At 34.6% G+C, this 17,688-nt stretch overlaps 1 long non-coding RNA gene across 2 annotated transcripts in view; it reads left to right on the forward strand.

The window, feature by feature from the left end:
- Positions 1-211: 211 nt before the first annotated feature.
- LOC115442930 overlaps positions 212-17,688 on the forward strand; it is a 34,415-nt gene continuing 16,938 nt past the window's right edge. Inside the window, exons 1-3 of one of the 2 annotated variants that reach the window (XR_005112219.1) lie at positions 212-892; positions 1,651-1,777; positions 2,320-2,410. This is a non-coding gene — a long non-coding RNA (uncharacterized LOC115442930). The remainder of the gene's footprint in view (positions 893-1,650; positions 1,778-2,319; positions 2,411-17,688) is intronic. The other variant, XR_003938567.2, reaches the window with a different exon arrangement.

Raw genomic sequence — 17,688 nt, forward strand, 5'->3', positions numbered from 1 at the left:
TAAATATTGACTGAAACAAGATGTCCCCGACGTTGCAGAGCGGCTATCCAAAAGGGATTTGCTTGAATCGGTCAGCATGTAGATATTGAAAACTAGGCTTTATGGTTGGAATAAAAGCAACATTAGGATAGATAATCTATTCGACTCGTGTACAGTTTATTTTGTTAAATGAAACGGCTATAAGAAGCGATTTATATTCAAACGTTTAGGTTGTTTGAGATGGTTATGAATTGTCAGTTTTTGGAATGTCTAAGATAACATTTTGAAGTCTGACATTTCGTAAAGACAAACCACTACATCATTGAATAGGCCAGTAGATATTATTTTCTTGACTGGGGTTACTTTTCGCTTGCTATATGTAACCAAACAGTCCGTTGTATCAAAGGGATGAATTCTAAACGATTCAATCCTTAGCTTCATTTGAACGGAAGGCAGTGCATTGAACTATGAGGAAACGTCTCAATAGTGGCAAATGAGGCACGCTCAACGCTCGCAGTTTTAAGAAAATTTCTTTAAAGAAGCTTTAATTCAACGTCTTTGGAAAATGCACCAGGATTTACTTTTAATGAGTTTCGAGAGTGCAACTTGGGGTTTACTTTGTAAATGAATGGAGAAGTTGGCTGCGCGGGCTACATCGAAAATCTTTATTTATTAATTTCATCGAATCGACTTGCAAAGAAATGCCGAGTTATAAACAAGATGTTCGAGTTAATAAGGAGATTGCTGTTGAGAAGTTTTCCCAGAAAGCACTAGAGGTTTCAAAGTAAACCAGCATTTTATTATAATTTGAAAGGGCATTGATTGTGAATGCGCATCGAGTGCTATAGTCGTTTGCTTTGGACGTAGACAATGCTATTATAGAATAAACGAACGTACTGAAATAAAATAAAATGTATGTAAGACTATGAACTAAATATATATTTGCCGCACATTTAGATACATTTGTTAAAATTACATTATTGAAAAAATCTCTACTTAAACACGTTTTCACAAGATATTCCACATAACTAACTTGACACGCACTTGTAATGGCCTTCTTTACTTCCATACTTGTAGGGCTAGGCGGTGCGGTGCACAGGGGTCCTCCAGGCTACGAAAATCTCCCCCCCCCCCACTGGACCTTGCTCAGGGCTTTTATTCTTGATTCCAGCCAGGCCTCTTTTTGGTTAAGGTCATGCCATATTATACCCACTGGGTCGGCAGGCCCCATATATTTTGGCCCTAGGCCCTTAGTTAGTTGGACCGACGATATTCGTAGGATCACTGGTGGACGCTGGATGAGGAGAGCGGAGGACCGAACAACGTGGCGCGCTCTAGGAGAGGCCTATGTTCAGTAGTGGACAGTTGTAGGCTGATGAAATGGGATGAGAGGCCCTTAGTTAGCTAGCTACGCCAATTAATGTTCTTTAGGTATTACTCTATTATATACTGATTGCAATCGCCTATATCGATGAGGGAGTTGTGTAAAAAATGTTGCAAAATTCCCGTGCATTCCAAGGAGATGTTGGGAATGACAATTTTAAGATTGATTGACAGGAGTCATCACGGTAGATGTGCGAGTACGTGGGAGCAGAATACGTTCATAAATCTTCCTCAGCACTAGGCTTACATGGATTCATATATTATTTACATATTATGAGGTAATTTCAGGTGTGGTGTTGTTTGAAGTGTAATAAAATGCGGGCCTAGTATTAGGCAGGAGAAGACTTGAAACATTTCTTTTAACTATATTGCGAGACGAGAAACTCATGGACGTCGAGATAAGATATACAATAAGGTAGAATTTAAGATTGAATTAAAACCACAATTACAAGTCTCACCATGCAGTTGCACCAGTTTTTAGGATGATGCACACTTCTAACTCTGCTTGTCTTACTGACGTCTGGCTATTCATTTGCTTCAAACCTAATTTGTCAATCAAAATATTTATAAATACTAAAAGTGGAATATAATATCTACTTTCTACCACATCATGTTGATTACAGTTTTGATATATAGGTACAGATAATTAATAGACAAAATAATTAATTCAAGTTATTCTAAAGCAGTGCTCAAATTACTACCAAACTATGCTGGTCTTACAATCGCAAGAATGTAATATCTTATCCGCAATAAACCAACCTTTATCATCAATACTGACAAATCGATAAACCTTTCCAGTAGCATGTAAGACAAGTGTTAGCAACTAGGGGTTAAGCGCTGACGTCGATGTCAATTGAGCGCGTCTAGTGATGGATGGAAGCTCCGCTCAGTTCAACCCTTCAAATTACTTAATACTCTCAAGAGAACAACACGCGTAATTTTCGTGCCTTTTTTCAGAGCGTTATGAAGCAATTATGTCTATTAGAAAATGGTGAGCTCTTTTAACAGAATGGAGGATTTTGTACCGTTATCTTGGATGTATTTAACTGTAAGAGTCAACACAAATTGTATTCTCGTAGGACGATTTTCTCGATACAGGCTTCCCTAGTGAGGGAATCGGAGGAAATAATTCCCGGATACATTCTGATCAGCAAAAACATTGTTCTACTATTTTAAGGTTTAATTATTATTATTATTTTTTTATTAATGTACAAGAGTCACTTCATTTTATAGTTTAGTTTTATATGTACTCGTTCACCAATAAATATCTAATCTTGATAGGTACCAGTTTTGTTTAACAAGATCGGAGGTAATATTAGTACATCACGTTCAATCTAAACAAGGGGGCGTTGTTTACGATTACGATAAACTCCCCTATATTAAATACCGCGAAATAGATGCAGCTATAGTACAAGATAACGACATAGCAATTCAATGCACCGACGCATTAGCATAAATCAACGTTTCTAATCAAAATGCGAGTGAAGCCGCGGCTCCATTAGCGAGTTATCTTGTCAGCTGTCACGTCTCAATCTCTGTGGGTACACAGTGATAATTGATTTAGTTGAATTAACCTGTAACTGTACGCGGTTTGATAGTGCTGAACTGTGTTATACTATGTATTGTTCGTTGACAAGGTTTATTTAATGGAACATGTGTGGAATGGTCCTGATGTGATCTTAAATTACGTCGGGAGATTCATTATACTAAAACAACTACTCATTATTTAAAATGAATTTATTATTAATTTGTTAATTTTCAAAAGTTGGATAAATTTGAATTCATGTATGAAAACAGAGGTAAGAATGCAGTAAATTTATTTTCATGGTGTATTATGTAGTAAAAGATACTTTACCGATATACAAGGAATATATTTTATTACAGAAAAATCATAAATTGATAGAATTGAGGATCAGCAAATATTCGAGTACTACAAAGGACACACATTGCTACAAGACGATAACACGATCAATAAACAACACATCCAAAAAATCGATAAACACCTGCGCTGCATAAAAATGGCACAAAGCAACACTTTGTTAACAAACTTGTTTATTATTTCAAACGCTTTTCTCATACGTGCTGGTAGCTAGTCTCGGGCTGTATCGACTGGCAATGACGATTCTTATTCCACCATCGTACACAGCGTCGGCAAGTTAATATTGCCTTGCCTCACCCCACCCATGTAGGGTATCACCCTTAGCTAATATATTTCGACGAAATTTTACGTAGCTTGGAACAAGTTGGAATTGTTAGATATGAGGTGAAATTGTTTTTTATTATCGTTTATTATTGAAGTCCGCGTATAGGATGGTATTAATATGGTATTGACAAAGTGGGCTTTGAAGGTGTTCTTTTAACTAGCAATGGATCTCCTTAAGATAATGAAGATAATAATGAATATCCTAATAATGATAATGCTGAGGTGCTCATAAATTATTCACATGGTTTATATAGTAGGGGTGTATAGTGTGTTTTTAAACGACTTAATTGAAAATATTTAATTTACTAAAAATTTAATTTATGGTGTTGGTTTTTAGTAATTTATGGCTCACAAAGCAGTGAAAGTATTTATGAGACAGCAGAGGCGAAGGGTGAAATTTTTCGAAAAGGAACCCGACATAGTATGTAGGTACCAATATGCATAAATGCGGCATGCAAATAATTATAATGATAATTAGATTTTACATAAGATATGAAAGGGAAGCTGGCAGAAATCGGGTTCTATGGACCCTTCGCCACTACGAAACAATACATTGTTATTTGCAGTTCGTAAGTAAAAAAAATTCTCATCATTATTGTTCTTAATACCCACAACTTTAAAAAGTTGTTTTTTTCATCTACCTCACAACGTGTACATTAAAACGCAGGCCTTATACGGGGATTATTAGTGTCGAGAAAAAGTTCACAACTCGGATGAGACCGGTCTTTAGCGATTTTCAGTGAAAGAAACTTTTTTTTATACTGCGTCTCAACAAAACTTCGTAAGACCATTCTCCATTAGTGGTTAGCCAACCGTGTGCGTTACGGAAAAACTTGGCTGCTAATGTCCAAGTTCTGAAAAGCTTCAAATACAATTTCGGGATCCGTAATGCTCGGCAAGTGTGGCATTAACCGCGATATTATCATTAAAATACTTCACTACAGTAGTTTCGAGTGTAATAGTTGTTTTAATAGATTTTACAGAATAATGTTCTGAATTTCATCGTGAGAAAATCTACATGTGATGGAAACCATTTCGAGAAGGCTCTAGTGAATTTGATGTGCTAATTTGCTTGGTGTAATTAATTGTTGTTTTATAATTAGGGTAGCTAATAGTTTGGAGCTGCTCTATTTCGTTTAATGGTTGCAATAGTTACACTACATTCTGCAACCTTAGTAACCTTCGATTAAGTTTTAAGATGGCAAGACAAGAAGCGCATGTTCTACTAATGCTGTTGCGTAGGAGGTAGATGCTATTGAGGATTTTTGACGGACAAGCAACGTATTGTTAGCTAATATGCTAGATTATGTTGAATAAAATAAGTGAAGGGTTTAAAATCTAATCTGTACATATTAATTTCGCTCTGTAACAATACTCACAATGCTATTCAAATTTTTCGTTAGCGGTATAAGAAATACTAAAATGTATACGCAACTCTATACAAATATTACAAAAAGGAAGAGTTCATTTGAACGCACTAATCTGAGGAACTACTAAATCGATTATGTATTTTTTTTAATAGGAAGCTGTATTACTCTTGAGTGGTATAGGTTACTTTTTATTCCGAGAAAAAAAATGACGCGGGTTGAGTCGCATGCAAAAGCTAATACTATATATATTTTTGAACATGATTTATTGATACAAATTGCTTGTGGATTGCCGCACTACTATTACAATAAATGTACATATAAATATTAAAAGTTTGTCTCTATACCATGTTACCACGTTGCCAGTGAACATGTTGAAGTGTATACATAGTAAGTTAGAACTTGTCCTAAATTGTGTCCAGGGTCACATGATTGGAAAAGAAGGGTCCTTATCTTATGAAATTAGCGAAATATTTGTCTTGGAAAAAGAATTACGTACTGTTAACGCAATACAAGATAAAAGTTGATAAAAATCTATTACGTTCTTAAAGTTTTGTGCACGAAGCAAAGTAATCTTGTTTGATAACTTATACTGGTATAAGTTTTTACAATGGTGTTTAAGTTATTGAAGGTGTTGTCGCTATTGGCTGTGATTATTTTCTCCACGTTATTTGGATTTTTTAAAGATATTTCCATATTAAAGTTTTAGTTAACATTTATAAGCTGAGATGTAAATTAACTAATGAAAAAAAAATAGAGACCTTGTTTGTAAATATACAATATGTAGTATAGGAGCCTCTAATGATGTATCATGTAACGGGTGAAATACCCACCTGTTTACTAGGTGTCGACTTATCCGTACATTATTTGCGAAAATCGTAACTTTCAGACTGCTATAGTCGGCTTATAAATATAGACAGGGATTCTCTCGAGGTTTATTGTTAACGACATCGTATTCTATCAATGCTTGTTACATAAAGCTATTTTTAGAAAACATAATTTGTACGTTAACAAAAATACACATTGAAAATAATTTATCTCACACAAAATATTTAGAATTAGCGTCTACCTTCAATATATCTGAATTGTTAACGAACTTAAGTTATCAAATTGTTCGCGGCCCTTAATATTGAGGCAGAATTTTCTTACGCACTTACCTCAGATTTGTGTCGAAGGACCCGTTAACGTACCCATACACATTTAAATAAGGATAAGGAAAATCTTAATCGAACCCTTAAACGGGATTTATGAACCAAATATAAAACGGGGGTAGCACAATTTAATACGGGGAAGTTTACCTAAATCGTCCATGTTGAGTAAATCGAAATTGCTTCTCTTGCCGAATGTAATTGCTCTCCCTCAATGTAGCAATCCAATTATTTTTCTAAACCCTGAAAAGATTTACCAGAACGATATCGAGCGAAGTTTCCCTTCTCATCGGAAAACGATATTGTATTTGTTGCTACAACTTGGTCAGCCGTTCCACTATTATTAAACTGTTGTTGTAATCGAAACGGGAAGTAATTCTGAATATTTTAGCACTGAGCGGTTTTTGTGCCAGAATTTAGAGACATGCTTGTTTTAAATTTAAATTTTATTCTGAATATTTGCATGTAACTAGTCCCCCCATTATTAGAAACATCTAAAAAGGAACACATTCCATGTCCTAAAATCTGCTTTAATTACATAATTTAAGCAAGAGAGGAACTAAAGTACTACCTACTACATATTCATAACCCGATTAAAGCTATATAGACCAGATGGCATTAGATTTAAAGTATTAAAGCTATTGTCAAAATGCTATGAAAATCTTAATATGACGACAATAATATTATGTGACACTATCAAAGTAAACTTATTCATACAAGTACAACATAAAAAATTACGTAGTAATAATATTACAGTGGTTAATGTTGTGAAATTCATCTTAGTATGTCGGAACGTATAATATATATGTTATATGTGTAATTTTATTAAGGTTTGTCATAGTTTAAAATATAGTGCACAAACGCGATGTTCAATTAAAAAATAACGTTTCCAACATTTTGCTTGACGAGATCGTTAGAAATGTCGCTAGCAACCTGACCTACTTGTCTGGTAAAGCGTTCAGAAAAATAGATATCACGTTTTCGATTCCACGAATGTTTTATCTGCCGATACAATCGAAATAGATGAGAGTTTTTCAATGCATCAGACGCTTGATTTAAAACGTTTCCATTTCGTGAGTAAAGACAAAAAACTTTTTTTTATATTGAAACAATATGTAATTTTCTACGAAAATTGTAATTAGAAAACCAAGCCACAGGAAAGAGGAACACACAGGAAACAATTGCGAATATCTTGACTCCTAAAATTTTGGTTTTCGATTTTAGCTCCAGTTCTTTACAAAGGGAGTTCATTAAAACACCTCCATTCGCAACACGCTCGTAGAGGTCTTTCAATATTCGACCAAAATTTCAGTTTTGAAATGCAAAGGTCTTGTTAAAGTCTTGGTTTTACATACTTTCTTGTATCAGCAAATATTATTTCACGTAAACTGCGACATTGGAAGAATTATCATCAATTAATCTTTGGTAAGAATTAACGGTGTTTAAATATCACCGTAAATAATGGACTGTGCGGTCTAATCAATTGAATATTGATGGAAAATTATAAAGAAAAAGTTATAGTTCGGCTAGTAGTTGGCTTGTTCTAGTTTAATTTGTTCACATCAAAGATTTGAAGTAATAGCGAATGAGTTCTCTAAATAAGCCTTTAGTGTTACAGGCGTATAGAACAGAAATATGTAAATTTGTCGTTAAGTCGCTCAGTTTGTTGGAGCTTATAAATTTTGTGACAATGTTTCTCAATGCATGCTCAGGTTCTAAAACTAACATAAATCCTTTGTAATACGTACAACTCTCACAAATGTATACAAAGTTCATTAGTAAGCCATTATACCTATTTTACTTGAATAAAGACGTCAAACCGAGCCCAATCATTTCGGGTATACGATTTGCAAAGGTTCCGTTGCAATCCATTGATGGAATCCCAAGAAGCGCGATCAGTATTCTAAACGCTAACTGGGACAACTGAAACTTTGACCACAAACTCGAATAGATTCGGTACGTTTGTTTCCAAAATTCCGTGAGGCTAATTTGAATACAACCCGTGGACTGGCGTCAAAGTTTAATCGCACTCAATATTGATCCTAAAGGAGTGGAGTTTTTACATTTCTAACGAACCGTAAAAGACATTGGGGGAGTAATGAACCAAGCTCGCCTTAAGCAGTCACTAGTTAGTCAAGAGTGATGAAGCAAATTTGTTTTAGCTAAAGAAAGTAATATTGAAACCCGATCTCTAATGGGGGTTATTGTTTAAATTAGTCTACTTTGTTTTAATCCCTGTCACAAAGTACATTTCGCAAATTTGTTAAAGACGCAATTACTCGTTTAATAAGTTTTGTTCTAAAATTGCTGAATCAGAGCGCTATAATTATATTCAAAATGTTCTTGAGCAATACGTCTTCGCTATTATATTACTTGACTTCATTTTGTCTACTCAATGACTAACGATATTTTGCCTATTTTATCTAAGTGTAATGCAAGTATCAGAAGCGTTGTCAAAAACTTTATGTCAGCTGTTCTTAGAGATATAAACGCATCCATTCTGTATTAGTATTCATTCGCTATATCAATGGTATCATAAAATAAGCGAGTGATGCCTCAGTATCATTAAATAAGTAGAACCGATCTTTTGAAAACGGAGCACGATTAATCATTTATTAATTGCTCCCTTAATGTTTCTGCTGTAACTGTTGCAATCAGACACAAAGTAATTAAAATTAATATTTACATTAATATAAAAAGGAAATTAATTTCAGCGTGCTGTAAATAAATGTATACAATGTCTACTTATTAAAATCAGAAACATTAAAATGATGAGCGCAGTCCATTAGCGGAGTATGAACTGTCCAATGTAGATATTAAATCGTACTGTTGGAAATGTAACCATTTGTTCTTGTGCGTCGGAATATTGTCATCACATTATGCTTGGGATTGGCGTGATATTATATTCATATTAATTATGTTACGAGTAGGTATAATATTATAATAATTCTAATATCAGAAGAAATTAAATGTAACTATATGTAATATTTTTTTGCTGCAATTGTTTAGAAATTTCCATGTGTGATTTACAGGGTTATTTTGATATTTTGATAAATGAATCCATGATATATTTGTTTTCTAAATAACAACACTTTAAGTTATATAATCATACAAGCAAAATAAAAAACGTTTATGTTCCGATCAAAATAAATATTAATAAAAAGTAATTTTATTTTTGCAAGCGGCGATAGCCTAGTTGGGAGTGGTACGGACTGCCGAGCGAATGTCCGCAGGTTCAAATCCCAAGGGCACACACCTCTGACTTTTCTAAAATCATCTGTGTATTCTTTGTGAATTTATCGTTCGCTTTAACGGTGAAGGAAAACATCGTGAGGAAACCTGCACATCTGAGAAGTTCTCTATAGGAATTTCGAAGGTGTGTGAAGTCTACCAATCCGCACTAGGCCAGCGTGGTGGACTAAGGCCTAATCCCTCTCAGTAGTAGAGGAGGCCCGTGCTCAGCAGTGGGCAAGTATATAATACAGGGCTGATATTATTATTATTATTATTAATTTTATTTAGACACGTGCTAAGACCACTACTAATTCCCTATAAGAATTTGTAGAAGCGTCAATATACGTCCATCACTGAAAAGTCAGAAAAACAAATTAATACATAAATACGCATTAATCTACAAAAAAAAAAACAGTAAACTAAACCACGAGATTTGGCGTAAGTAAATATTTGATATTGATTAATGATTTTTGGCACAATGTTAGTGAAGATAAAGACAAATATGTGGTTTAATTTAGTAACGATGTAGAAATGTCCTTGTATATTAATGGAAACGGATAAGAATTAGAAAAAGAAGCATATTAAAATCAATTCTTGATGAATAACAGTAACATTACAAGTATCTTAAAAAAAACATTAGTAAAATGAAACCCTCAAACAAAAAAAAAAACAAAGTATTAACCACAGTTCCATAACAGTCGTACAGCGTATAACTGCAAAGCGCAAACGTCACAGCGAAGAAAAATGTGTTTGAACAATTCGGTGTTGCTACACTATGTACATAGTGGATGAAATTCAAGGAACTTGGGAAATAAAGGGGCGCTTTACGAGACAAAGGTGGGGCTTATTGCAAATTCCTTCGCTCACCTTACGCCACTATTAAACTCATCCTGTTCCATATTGCAATAAAATATTGTGTGTGTATATCTTTTATGTTTCATGTGTTAAATATTTATTGTTAGTCAAGAGTTTTATTTTATTGAATTTATTTAAATTAAATATGATTTTAAAAATTGAAACTATTCCGTATTATTATTAGCGATGCGTTTCATATACAGGTTATTATTGTTAGGTTATTTTTAACGTAAGAGTTGTAATAAGTTAATTTTCCCTGATGTTTTTTATTTGCCAATGCAACAGTGCTATGCATAATGTTATAAAAATATATTATAATATATTACATTATTTAGTAAGTTGGTGCACCAAATATATTTTGTCATTATTACAAACATAATAATTCCTATGAATTTGTATTTGTTAACGGTTTTAAAAGAACGATTTAAAATCTTTTAACACAAACGTATCTAAACCTTTTTAAAACGGTAATACCAGGACAAAGTCCGCTATATATTGTCATGAAAATATTCATACGCAAAGTATATGTAAAAAAAATCCACAATCAGTGAAAGCGGTCCCCGGAGGCATATTGCGGTACACAGTTTTCATTAAACAGGCCGGGTTTTGTCCAAAAAAAAATGCCTACACAGCCCCGGGCACCACTCGCATATAAGGAATGTTGTCTCAGGAAAATTAGTTCATAAAATTTCGCCAGACCCCGGCAATATACGAACTCTTCTTTCTTACGATGTACGATTATGTTTTTCATATTTCGCTGAATAATAAATTAGAGAGGTTCAGAATCTTTGTGAGGATATCTTAAGAAAATGAGTATAACCTAAATAATGCTTTCTTTAAGTTACGCTAAGTACCTTTGTAAACCATTTTGACAGTGGGATTGGTAGTGAAAAAGTCCACCGAGAAGAGAGACAATGACCAAACCAAATAAGTATAATAGAGAAGACTCCTAGTGAGACTATATATAGAGAGTTAATATTATTACAATATCTTCTCAAAACTATATATTTTCTTTTATTGCTTTGAATGACGACACGAGCTTACCGTTCGCCTAATGATAAGTCATACAGCCCATATACAGTATAAACACCATCCAACACCTTGAATTACAAAGTATTGTTTGCTATTCCACTGCGCTCGTCATCCTGAGACATGAGATGTTAAGTCTTTCCCCCTTATTCATAGACCGTTTTTTATCTAACGACCGAGTAAGGCTGTGATAACAAGTCTGTTTCTCAGTGCTGACGGCATGGCAGTCTTCGCAGTGCGTAGGCGTAGGGCCGTTGTGATTGGCTAATATTGAAATACAACAATAATAACTAATCACAAAGGCCCTATGTCTATTTCTCAGTGCCGTTGGGCTCTGAGAAACAGGCTTGTTATCACAGCTTTACTCCGTCCTTAGATAAAAAACGTTTATGAATAAGGAGGTTAATGTCTAGTAGTTACACTGGCTACAATGTCCTTCTCACCGGAACACAATAGTGACTACACACTGCCGCATGGCAGTCGAAATGGACCCTACGGCGATATTTACCCAAGCGGACTCTCACATATGAGAGACCTACCACCGGTCATATATTATAATGAAATATCTATCTAATCAAAACCATTAAAACATTAAGGGTTAACATTCTAAATTGCATTATCCTAGCACTTAACATTTTCATAATATAAGCTGATTTAAATCATAACTGTTGACTGGAGGGCCGCCATTCCTACACAATCACAATAACTGGGATTGTATGAATAAACTTAATTTACACAATTCGACGCGTGATTAATATTTTAAACAATAACCATAATGCAATCCGGGACAATCGCGTTCAACGACGGTTTATAAAGCCTCATAAATATCATTAATATCGCAGTAAAGTACATAATTATTATAATATTTATCCAGTCTGTGTATTTTTTTTTTACCGGACCCTGCAGTCATCACTGGAGGAAACCTGCTAATGAGATACTGGAACCCACTAGCTTAGCGACTGGAGGGCGCTGGAGGAAAGTCGGGAGGGGATAGCTGGGAAGAAAGTGTAGGGGGAGGATAAATAAATCTCTTACGATGGGAGAAGAGGAGAAGGCCATGCATTGTGCATTCAGTGTGGAGATCATGTGCACAAGAATTGCTTCAGTGCGGGGGAAGTCCGTGTATTGCGCACACACTTGTGTACTATAATATCTCCTGCGTATCTGGCTGATATCCTTTGAGATTGGCCGTCGTGGCCTAAATTCGGCTAAGAGAGATTCATTCATCAAGTACTGTGTACTATAAAAAAAAATAATGATACGTAAAAAATGCGACGTAGAACTTTTGGCGGTAGGTGAAGTAATAGCCTTTTTTTCGCGGTGGAAAAACGCGTTATCGCTACCACTTCTGGGGGGAGAAGTGGAACAGTTTTATTGGTTTCACCAGTCCTTAGGTCCAATGTGGACACTTGGAAGTATAATATGATCCGAGCGAGCATTGGACCCAGTCCCTAACCCTAAGTACGTCCTACACCGGCATACCAAAACCCAAAACTCCGCGTGGCCTTATTCCGCGTATACAGGTCGATCCTGGGATATCTTGTTGCACTAAGATAGCTGCGTAGTACCATCTCTAGAAGTAAAAGGTTTGCCTTATAATAAACTGTACACCGGTTCATTTCAGAATACCGAACATTTATGGGACTATAGACAATTTTTTATACGTTGGTCCTACCAGATCAAACTTCATCGATAAGTTTTTTTTATACATGCACCGCAAAAGACCTCACTGCACCTGATGGTAAGTGGAATGGGGACCAATAAAATTGTCGACTGACGAGAAATGATTACCCCTAGGCAGTCAACACAATTATGCCGGCCTGTTAAAACCGGATATACATAGGCTGCTCCCAGAACGGGACACACTTACGTGGCCCATTATGGCGGGTTTTACCACCTTGTTTACGGTAGTCACTATCCGGACGGATATAAAATATATCCTACCACCAGCAAGTTATCAAAACTTACCATACCAATTCATTAAATCAGGATAGAAATAAAGCTTCAACATTTTTATCATAGTTCAATAAAAGAGTAACACACGATGTGAGCTCTGGGGTCAACGCGGTCCGGTATTACGTACGAATAACAGGGGACACTTACCAAAATTGCTTACACAGAAAACTAATATCAGTGTTTGCCAGCCGTCCTCATTCGATTATGGCGCAAGTTACACGCTCTGGCGATGTTCATTTTTATTTCAGGTGTATTTGCATGTTTGACATTAATAGAATTACTATTTTTTAGGTTATGTTTGGTGTTGAATATAGTTTCTTTATTATTAGTAACATTATTCTTTGAATATAACACTTTATATTCAAAGAATGATGATGGTGATGTCACTACATAATTGAACTTTAAAACAGATGTTTATTTGCTTATCTACTTAGTTACATTATTTCACAATCAATTAATATTATATTACGTAATTTATTTATCGTGTATTCATAATACATTGTAACTAACTAGTCATAATAATTTAGTAATAATAAGGTATCTTATATATTCTAAGTTTTATTGTTCAAAATAAAATAGGCTACGTTCTTATGACTCGCACTAGCAATTTTAGGAGAGGTTCCGCCTACCTTATTGTGCAGGATTGCTGTATAGGCGCGCTCGGGGTTTAACAAACCACTCACAACTTTAGTTTTTTACACACGCTAAATTTTGCAAATATTTGGCGAACGTATGCGTATTGTTTGCAAAACTGTGCGAATGTACTCACTTATTCCACTGAATGTGAGCCAGATGTTTGTATTTTGAGAGGCTATTTTACTTTTGATAGATATTAGTTTCTGTTGATAGAAAGGAAATAATTCTCCATTAAAAATCTTTCTTTTTGCTAATAATAGTGAGACGTCGGCTTATGATGGATTACAATTATTAAATTGAGTTTAATATTTTTTTTTGAATTATGTGAGCTGTCTAAATAAGGTTTCTTTCAGTAATCAAATTTAAACCCTGAGCAATGGTCCGCCAATACACTATTTGTGGTGAATCAAATATATTGTCCAAATATTGCCAGTTTGATATTGCATAGGCTATTTAAAGGTCCCTAACCTATACAATGCAATAAACAAATGGATTTTCGTTTATTTGATATCGGCACTGCATAACTGTTTGTCTAACCGTGTTTTGTTTACTTTGTTATAACTGAATAGAACTAATCTAATATTTCAATAATCTGTTATTGGTCGGTTTATATTGACATTAATTATATGCCTAATTGTATTGTAAGCTTTTGTTTTAGTTATACAGTATCTATACCACCTTTTAGGTATCTTATGCAGTTTTATATGCATACAAATTATGATTTGTAGTTAAAGGTTACCCTGGCCCTGACGTATTGGCATCGAAAAGGATCTAGTTTCAATTTTCTGATCGGGTATCACTGAGTGTTTTTTTCTTAGATCGTTGCCCCGGAATGGCATATCATAGAGAATGTTAATGCTATGCAGGCAATGGTAAAAACTAAGCTAATCCTTTCCGTAACAATTGTGATGTAAGTAATGTGTTGGGTCGACCCCACATTATAGGTTAAGTGCAGATTGAGCAAGAAGAAGAGTTAGAGCTGGATTGAATGACTTCCCCACATTTAGGATCTTACCGGTAAATATTTTAAGTCAATTAATGATAAATGTCTTTCGTCTATTACATTATTATTAGTCCATTGAAATGTTACATTTTTTAGGCCTTACCTTGCGTTTTTTAGAGGACGCAGTCTAAAGCTAAAACCAAGTTTGTGGGGTCGCCACCCTTGTCCCACGGCCGCCATCTTGAAAATAGGGGTTGAAATGGTTTTACGATGTATCTCTTAAACTATTTATCTGACAAAAAATGTATAAACATTTTTGTTGCAAATTAAATTCTCTACAACTTTGGTCTAGTAACTTTTGTCGTAGAACTATAAATAAAAAAGTTATAAGCGAAAATGTTAAGAAATTCAATGTTAAGCAATGTCCATTGCAACGTCATTAGAACGTGTGTTTATAAGGTTCATAATACTTTTTTTTGTACTCTCATTAATACCCAAATACCCAAGGGACCATTAGGGAACCAAAGAACATCTGCCTGCTATTATTATTATTATTTCTAACCTCTTTTATTGTAAGAATAGCTGATAATGTTGTGTTGAAGTTCTTTTGTTCCCTAATGGTCCCTTGGGTATTTGGGTATTAATGAGAGTACAAAAAAAAGTATTATGAACCTTATAAACACACGTTCTGATGACGTTGCAATGGACATTGCTTAACATTGAATTTCTTAACATTTTCGCTTATAACTTTTTTATTTATAGTTCTACGACAAAAGTTACTAGACCAAAGTTGTAGAGAATTGAATTTGCAACAAAAAATGTTTATACATTTTTTTGTCAGATAAATAGTTTAAGAGATACATCGTAAAAACCATTTCAACCCCTATATTCAAGATGGCGGCCGTGGGACAAGGGTGGCGACCCCACAAACTTGGTTTTAGCTTTAGACTGACCCCCTCTACACTTCAAAAAAATAAAATTGCGTCCTCTAAAAAACGCAACCCCAAATGTAACTTTTCAATGGACTATATACTTCAAGTAGAAAGTAAGAACTTGGTGATTAGCTTCTTTGTTTAATACCGTAATTTGGTCAGGAGGTCAATTAGGTAAGTGGCTTAGTTCTAAATCGCTTTGATTATAAATCGTCTAGCAACATAGGATGTAAAATTAGTAATTTAATACTAGGATCTTGCCCGATTAAAAGGGTTTGAAGGATAGATTACATATGTTTGAGTGTCCCTGAGGGTCAAATCAAAAAACCATGGCATGGGAGTCTCTCAACAAACCGTTCTGTCACTATTTGTTCAACGTTTATTACATGTTGATATTGATTAAAGACAGGAAAAACGTTTTTATGAAAAAATATACGATGGACTCTTCTGTGGAGTGAAAAACCATTCCATTCCTTCTCCAAATTGATTTAATTGTGTTTTATATTAACAATCTCATAAATAATGATGTACTTCTTCGAAAAACCTTCGTTATCTTACGAGAAAGAATTTTGGCGACTCATTTTCGCTAAACAAATGAAACCTTTTAGTGTTGAGGGTGATCGTGTGAGAATACCAATCGACCTCCCTTTATTTATCCTGAGGGGGCGGAAGAGCCGACTGAGGGATTTAGAGCTATTTGCTGAATTAATAGTGAGGTATACAGACTTAAGTCTCTGTGGCGTAGTTAATGATACGGTTATAAAATAAGAGCGAGCAGGTTCAATTCCTGTACGAAAAACTGTGATGTTTATCTTTTTTCATGTGAGTTCGAAAGTATTTTTTTGCTCGTAAGGTTAATACTGAAGTTATATGACTGTTATATTTTTTTAGATCAAGTTATTTATAAGTCAAAAGTATCATGATAGGTTCAAGCGAAATGTGCCTAATAATTTATATTCCGATTTCAATGTAGTCATTTGAAAGATTTATGATTATAGAGATGTTACGTAAAACATCTATTTACTATGCTTCATACATTCATCTCGTTATTTTATTAAATATAAGTTTACGTTAGTAATTTTCTTTCGCGATGTTGTACATACCGACGCACATGCTGCCATTTTTAATTTTCACCGTAAACTCCAAAGAGGATAGCACTTCAAAAGGAATTATGAAAGAAGTTTGTAACTTTAAGTTCATCAGTTTGTTGTTAAACTTGCCCGGGTACTTACGGCCATTGCTTGTGGAGCTTACTTACAGTATTATGGGGATTTTAATTTAGTTCTCTTTAATTACTTTCTGTCAGTTTGTCCCATCGCTGCACTCTCGGAACTAGTTTATGGAAGTTTATGAAAATATTCAGTAACAATTGATTAAATTGGAATTATTTGCGGCTTCACTGCGTGGGAAATGGCTTCCTTGCAACAAAAGTACCCAAATAACTGTAGGAATGATAAAGCCTGATGATAAAGAGAGGACTTCGGCGCCATCGTTTAAAAAAAAATTAAAGTCCACGGTAGAAAATTATCGGGATACAAAGTAGCTTATGCGTTAATCCAAGATAATGTAGTCTATCTATGTATGTACCAAATTTCATCTAAATCCATTTAGCCATTTACTGTTTACCTCTTACAAACATCAAAACATTTTAAAACCTTTCGCATTTATAATATTAGAATACTAGTAAGAAGTAAGATAAGATATTAGTAAGACTATCAGTCAGTAGTCAGTCCTAATGTATTTTAGGTAAGCTTTCATACTCAATGGCTTGCATATCTCACCAATAAAATTTAATTTGCTACCTCTTTCGTGAATAGTCTGTAGAACGTAATTTTCAATCCTGAAACTGATTTCGGCTCGTTACGAAGTAAAAACACAAAAGTAAATAAAGGCAAGGAAAGTTGAAGCAATCCATTTTTCCATAACAGGCAGAGATCAAATAAAAAATTACAACGTTCGCAAACTTCATCCGTAACTTGTATTAAAATTTATACAACAAATTGTGATGGGCTGGGCCTCGTTC

The sequence above is a fragment of the Manduca sexta genome, chromosome 11, assembly GCF_014839805.1.
Source record: "Manduca sexta isolate Smith_Timp_Sample1 chromosome 11, JHU_Msex_v1.0, whole genome shotgun sequence".
Lineage (NCBI taxonomy): Eukaryota > Metazoa > Arthropoda > Insecta > Lepidoptera > Sphingidae > Manduca > Manduca sexta.